Genomic DNA, 8,418 nt, shown 5'->3' with positions numbered 1-8,418 from the left:
TTAATATTATAAAAATATTATTTTTATTTAAAATTTAACTAAATAAATAAATTATATTTTTTAAACAAAATATTTTTATGAAAAGATGATTTTGATATCTTCATTTTATTTGAGTAGGTATTTTTATTTTTTGATTGTAAACTTATATGAGGGATGTGAAGCACTTGAATGTTGAACTATTTCAAGTACAAATAAAAAAGTATAGATAACTAACAAGATTCCTAAAATAATATTTTGAGAGTTTGAGAACAGTTTACGAGGAAAGAAGTGAAAAAAAAAATAGTTGATTAGGTCGTCTAAAATATTTGGATAAAAAAAAAATATATTATGAATACATATCACTAATTAAAGAATTTATTTGCTTTCTCATAATTACAAGTAATTCTGTTCATCTTGCCTTAAAAAAAAACGTTTTTTTTTCTATTACACTTTAAATAATTCGCAATGTGTACATATAATTTGTTTTGGTTTAAATATAATGCAGTTTCACTATATCACAAAACTTTGACCAAAATATCCAAGTTATACCGTACCATTACAATTATATTTTCCCCTTATTTTTTGAAAAGGTTTAGTGTATAGTATGAGACATGAACACAGAGATATAAATTATATAGACATAGACATAAAATATATAAAATTTTAAAAAGTCAATAATATTCTCATCATCTACTTTTACCACCATCATTATTATCTATATTTTTTCATCAACAGCTGTAATGATTTTTTTCTTTCATCTCCATTCATGACAAAAAAATTACCCAGATAACAAAAATTTTAATAATTTCAACAACAAATTCAATACATATATTCTTAATCAAATAACAAGTAATTAATTGGCATGATTCTCATTTTGAATTTCTTGTGTCAATTTTAAGTTGTTAAAAAAATTAATTGGAGGGTGAGATATTTTAACGCGTAGAAACCAATGGAAATAAATTATCCATAGTATTCAGACTATAATTTTTTTCCTAACACAGTTTAATAATAAAAAAAAGAAAAAATAGAATTTTATTTTAGGAAAAAAAATCCAGAAAGGGGCAGATAGAATGATGAACAGAGATAAAGATAGAGGCACGATGGGTCGATGATGGAGGTTCAATTGCGATATGGCAGAGATACAAATTACAGATCTGGAGATTTAGAAGAAGGAAGAAGACAGAGACGTAATCTGGAAAGTATGAGGAGGAAGTGAAGTGGTGACAATGGCAGACCATGAAGAGAGAAAAAACAGAAATTGAAATGAGGAAGAGAAGGGAGAGGAGAATAAATTCTGCTTGGTTGGCCATGAAGAGAGAAGAGGGAATAGACGGAAGTTAAAATGGAGAGAAGAAGGGTAAGGAGAAGAGATGAATAGATGAAGAGATCTAGAGATGGATGAGAGGAGATAACAAAAATAAAAATATAGAAATAAAACAAGGATAAAATTGTCAAAATAATCAGTGTAATATTAATTTTTGTGTCTCAATTTATTAGAAGTACACTGAATACATATAATTTGTGTCAATCTGTGTACCAGCATGTCCTTTAAAATTGTGTGTTTCAACAACCAAACAAAGGACATGTGCCAGCATGTCTCTATCTTATGCAGACACACCCACTAACCAAACACTACCTTAAAGAAGGATTTCCTTAGTTTCCCTAATCACTCCTATATCATAGAACGATATTGCTGGACCATAAAGCACAAAGAAGAAAAGGAATTAGGTTCTCTTAAATTTTTTTTTTTTTTACCACACAATAATACACCCACACTATACATCTACATTTACATGCACATATGAGTTTCTTTTTTGTTATTGGCTAAAATTACATTCGAACCATAATGTGATTTTTCTTTTCATTTAAATGTGATTGCTTAGGAGGTATATGATATACCACTTGAATGAATTCTCTAATTTTTTTTCCTTCAATTTTACACTATATACTCACCACGTTTACACACATTAAAAAAGATTTTATATTCTACTTATGAAATTAAAATCCTGATACAACTTAATGAGATACTTACAAATTCTTTACCTATGTTAAATTTTTGTTGTAATTACCCATGTCTCTAACCTCAAAACATATTTTTTTTACAATATTTTTTAATTTGGTTAAGAATTAATTTATTACGTATTTAGAATTTATTTAAAAATTTATTATTAATTAATAAATTACTGCATGTATAAAATAAAAATTTAAATCTCTAACATTTATTTAAATAGATTAGTAAACTAATAATTGGAGTTGGTTACCTCAAAATATATTATTAGTATCGTTTCTCTTTGTTTTGGGCCTTGGCTTTGTCTTGTAACAAAAGACCAAAAAAAAAAAATAATAAATGTTAACCGGAAAAAAAGAGGTCATTGTTTAATTTTAAACAATATCGGACTATATTCAAAGGAATAATATATTTTCGTAGCATTGGTATAATAGCCAAAAATTATTTTAGATATAGAAACGTAAGTGGTGTTTTAATTAAATATTGATGTTTGGGATGTTTTATAGAGTAGTAAAAGTAAGTGTCAGAAATTCTGCTCAATACGCAGGTAATGTGATACCCGCAGTAGAGATTTTGTAACACCCTACCATACAGAGTCTTATGCTTAAGTCATAATTTTGAGATGGCAAGGTATTACGACCTCTAGAATTAAAATTTAGTACGTATAGTAGTATGAATGATTTATTATAACTAGGAGCCTTTGTAGAAAAAAGGGTAAACAAAAACCGTAACTCGAAAGCGCAACACTCCAATCGATAACGTAACGAACATGGATAAGCTAACGCGAGATTATATATATACAAAAGAGTGTCAAAAACGGGAATATCAAAACTCAAATCCGGATGCGAAGATAACCGGTCCGAGCATAGCAATATATACATATAATAAAATAAGGAAACCCCAAAGGAAACCCAAAGGGACACAAAAACAGAGAACCTAGACTCCAAAATCTATACTTCCCTTTCCAATTCCTTCAGACCTCCCAACCACCAGTAGGAGTATAATGTAGCAAACACAGCTAAATCAAACAAGAGATATACAAATAGGAACAGATAAGACATTTAGACAATTAGCAAGTAATATGCAGTCAATTAGGCAATCTCAAACAATTCATGTAGTATGCTTATGATGCATGCCTGTCCCTAGTGGCTGATGATATCATCTGTCGGTTATAGAGCCAACCCGACAAGTCTTGGTAGCTAACCATTGGACTGTCCCTCTGTCGTGTCTCCCCAACTCAAGTTATACTCAACAAATCGTGATCATAATCATGATCCATATCCATCACCCTCACTGGTGAATATATATGGGGGTGAGCTCATCCGGGGCTTTCACAGTGCCCGGCCACCCTGACGATATAGGGTCAAAAGAGCTTCGAGTCTCAACCTGGAGCAGGTGGTGGCTAGCCACTGCTTCCTCCCAGGGAAACCCTCATCTCCGATTGTGGAAGTGCAAACATTCACAATTCATTCAACAGCATATATGCATTTATACTTAGCCATAATCATGGCTCCGCCGTAACACGGCAATGATCCAGCCATCCAGCTCACGGTTAAATCCATAACCAGCCAATTCATTAATAATTACGGCCCTTCGGCCCATGGCATAACAAGCACTTCCACCGCCATCCTCCGCATCTCACATAATCATCTTTGATCCTCATTGATCATTCATTTTTCCCTTGCTTCACTCGCAAGTTACCACATTCACTAGCTCATTGTCTCATTGCTAGGCATATCATAATGATTTAAGACATAAGTGGTGAGATCGGAGGCTTAGAAGTATGAAATTTGGCCTTTAAAACTCAAAAATCAACTTTGGGATGAAAATAGGGCCACGCGTACGCGCACTCCACGCGCACGCGTGGATGGCCACAAAACTCATCGACGCGCAAGCATCATACGCGCGGACGCGCGGATTGAAAAATAGCCAAACGACGTGCAAGCGTCAGCCACGCGTACGCGTGGGTGCTCTTGCTCCCCAGGCACAAAACTGGCATAACTCTGGCACAACTCTCGGAAAAATAGCTGGGCATTTGGTGCAGCGCATTGACGCGCCCGTGCACATCACGCACACGCGTGGATGGTGCTTTCTTGAAGAACGGCGCGTACGCGCCAAGTGCGCCTACACGCGGAGGGTCATTCTGCTAAAAATTTTCTAAGTTAAAAGCTGCAGAATTCACAGATTCAACCCCCAATCTTCCGACGGACATAACTTTCTCATTTTAAATCGTTTTCCGCCCGTTCTTCCAGCGGCGTGGACATCCCAGATCCAATTTCATTTCTAAATAATTTTGGTACAAAACGGGGATCCGTAGTCCAAGTTATGTCCCATCAAAACATGCCCGAAAACCATGTTTTCATACAAAACCACAAGGTGCCCTTTTCAAAACAAACAATTTTCAACTCTTTTCAAAATCAACCAAAATATGCCAATTTTGCCTTTTTCGAAATCAATCAAAATGTACCAAAATCAACATCAAGTCATCCTCAACTCACACATTGACACCTTACCAAAATTCCCAAAACCACCGTCCAACCATTTTAACACTTCTCAATCAAATGGCTACAGGGCAAACACAATATCATATCACACATCCTTCCTCATCCCAATTTCCGATAATACCATTTCCAAATCAAACATCATTATACATAATCATCATCATACTCACCATCAACATGGTACCACCCACCAATTCAACCTCAATCATTCATCAAGCATATATCACAACATGCAGTTTCTCATATATCACACAATCAAGGCATCAATATTCATAATCACATATATGATCACATCATATATCTCAACTATTCAACAACATCATCAATTCAATGCCTATCTTAGGGCCTCTAGCCTAAGTATTTCCTACCACATTACATATTAGATATGAAAACCGAGACCATACCTTAGCCGATTTCCCAAGCTCAACCGGAGCACTTCCAAACTACTTGTCCACAAGTCCTCTAGGTCTCAACACCTCCAAGAACAGATTTTTACTATCAAAAATCCCTTTTCAAGCTTTCTAAGGTCTCAATCAAGCCCCAATATTCACATATACACAACCTAAGCCACAATCATCATACCCATACACAACATCTCAATACCCAAACATCATAGAAAAATAAATTATACTAGGGTTGAGAATCTTACCACACCCAAGGTCCAAGGAGACAAGATTAACCTTCTCCTTCAAGAGAGTTGGGTCCTATAACATCAAAGAGCCCAAAATCTCAACATTTTTTCTCATGAAACTCGAAATCAAGGCTGGAAATTCGAAGAGTAAAACGTGGCTTACCTCAAGATTAATTGTATAGATTTTGTAGAGCTCTCCGCGATGAACGCGTGGCCGTAAACGGTGCGGCGATCGGAGCTCTAGATCAAAAGTTATGGTGGTTTGAAGATCAAGTGAGAGATAGAAGTTTGAGAGAGTGTTCTTCCCCTCCCTTACTCCATTTCAGCGTGTGTGTGTGTGTAACAAATGAGGAGAGAGAGTGCTGAAAACTAGGGTTTTGACTTAGTTTAGTTGGGCCAAGGGCCCACTTTCGGTCCGGTTGGCCCGGTTTGACCCGTTCGGTCCAATCTTGGTCCGATTTCTATAAAATTGGTACCGAAATTCTCGTCTCAATCTCCTCTATCATCTTTAGCCATAAAAATCACATTTTTGGCTTTCTAGAATAAATTCTCATTTATGGATTAATTAGTCGTTAATTAATCGGGTTTTACAGATTTTCTGTAGAAATTCACCACGTGTCGTCTTTCCAAACAATATGCAGGTAACGAGTTGACAGAGCAGAGATTCGACACAATTTTTCAATGCAATTTTATCAGAGATTCCCAGTAGAAATTCGCCACATGACAGCTACAGAGTACCACGCAGGTAACATAGTACCAGCAGCTCGAAACATGCAAACGCCACGTGTCTCCATCCGGCCATCACGTAGGTTGCATGGTAAAGAGATGCTGCCACATGTCAGCCATGCACCAGCACACAGGTAATGTGTTGTGGCTGTCTCCTATGCAAGAAGTAAGCTTTGCTCTAGGAACCAGTGTCAATTAATGTTCAAGGTTAGAGTGAGTGGTATAAAGGAAGAGGACGGGTGGGGTTCACTTCATTTCACTTTCGTATCTTCCTTCACCTCACCATACAACCTCATCTCTTGAAGCCATGGCCAGCAACAACGCCTCTTTTTTTTTATTTTATTTATTGTGTTAAGAGTGATTAGTTAGTTTTAGAGTTGAGAGTAAGATTAGAATCTCTAAAATGGTACGTGATTATACGTCTGCAGAATATCATATCATCAATTATTTGGGACATCCTAACTATGTAAGTTATTATTTTCAGTTAATTTGGTAGTATTTATTTGGTTAACATTAGTATAGTAGTTTAAAAGGTGGAACATCCATCGGGTGATTAACTGCGGCTGGAACCACTAAAATTTTCGGCACTGCCTCACCTCCCCCATCGCCGTCCTCGTCCTCATCACCGGCTTCAATTTGTACGTAGCTTCGAACTCATCATTGCTATCATTGTTCACTCCGAAGTATACCTCAGCTCTGTCATCTTGCACATCTGTGTCATGTTAAACCTCATCCGCAGCTATATGCTGAAACTTAACATATAACTCAATCCTCGGGTGTTGCACTTAAGTTTGCTGGTGAATACGAGACATCCGCTGAATATTTGGTTCGTCGACGATTAGCATAACCTCAAACTGTATCAGACCGCCAAAAACGACAACCAGACTCCTGTAGAGAATGTTGGTCACCCTCTTTAATATATTAGCCTCTATGCTTTGACAGAATCCGTACTATAGTTCCGCGAGCGTTATAGTGCATGGAACCGCAAACAAAAACATATTCTCACACGCAAACCTCACCCCCTCATATGTTATTTCGTATGACCTCACCGTTGTGGTAAACCACTATATTTGCAGTGCCCTCCATCGTACCAACCCTAGAAAAAAATACTTCTCTCACAGTGAAACAAAATTATTACGAACTTTGGTTTTTATAGGCAGAAGGCTCACCTCGCAAGTCACGTGTTGCTAAAGCATCCAACCAAAATCTGCCACGTGTGCAACACGCAATCTGCGTGTTGCCTGCCACGTAAGAATCACGCATCATGCGTGTTGAGCGGATGATCGCCACGTGTCAACACGAAATTTGTGTGTTGACTGCAATTTAGACAAGTGTCCAATACGTTGGCTGCATGCCGAGTCAGCACATTACCTGCTTACTGTGCTTGCACTTCTGCGCAACATCCACCCACCTATTTATATACCAAAAACATTTATTTTCAGAAAAAACACACATCTTTACTCCATATTTAAATTCTTTAGCTTATAATAACATTCAATTTTTTTTAGGATCCAATAATAGTAGTCATTTTTACCCCTTGATTTCAGTTATTCGGTTTGTCCAACCAAAACGAACTTTATAAACTGACTAGTAAAAGATACTTCGAGTAAGCCACTGACATTTCCAAGTTAGTTGGTCGGCCCAGCGAGAAGATTTCGCATAACATTATCCTAAACAAAAAATCCACAGCATTAATTAACATTATATTGCACTTTCATTATCCTAATTTTATGTCGATGATTTTACAACGATGACCGTGTTATTAAAACTGGAGTCGGTCCGGTCGTGGATTCGGACCAACTAAATTAACCAAAGGTGCATTCGCCGAAGCACTTGTTTGTCTAAGACAGAGAGTGTACACTAATCGCCACGCGGCACTGTCATGGCCACTCTTCAAGCTGGTGCCGACACATGTCCCACAAAATTGCCCAATTCTATGCGCTAAACACGCAATGGATTTTGTGGACCCCACACAAAGTGAGAGTCGGTAATTTAGTTGCCACGTGGAGTGGGAATTGACGTGGCGAGTTATTAAGGTTGTTCCCGCTAAACGCTTGGGGACCCACTTCACCTGAAGGCATTGGTGTAATGCTGTTAGCGTAAAACGTAACAGCCCCATTTGGTTGAAAGACATGTGTATAGTACTATAGTGCAACATTATTCATAAGTTAAGTAAATTGAATCCTTAATTACTAGATAGGGTGTAGGGCCAGTCGGTGATGAAATTCTTGATTTCTCCCTTGCAATTCTATTGCTTGGGCGGTGGCAGTTAACCAAAAATTAGTATATTATATGCTCGCTTTAACGACTCATTACAGGTTATATTATTTCTTTATTTTACATTTGTAAATTTGAATTTCCAATTGAAGAAGTAAAAGATTACCTCTAATATCAGAAAACAACATGTAATGCCAAAAACACATGATCCGCGACCGCAAATTTTTCATTAATGGCTAGACGCTACTTTAAGAGATTCATCATCTTTATCATCTTATTCTTATATGGCAATCATATACAACACCATGTGTAACAGTTTTCTCGAAACTACAGATGCATGGTTCTTTCAACGTTGG

Source organism: Arachis ipaensis, chromosome B06 (assembly GCF_000816755.2).
Source record: "Arachis ipaensis cultivar K30076 chromosome B06, Araip1.1, whole genome shotgun sequence".
In the NCBI taxonomy this organism is placed as follows: Eukaryota; Viridiplantae; Streptophyta; class Magnoliopsida; order Fabales; family Fabaceae; genus Arachis; species Arachis ipaensis.
The sequence above is the reverse complement of the archived record's forward strand: the minus strand, read 5'-3'. Positions refer to the sequence as shown.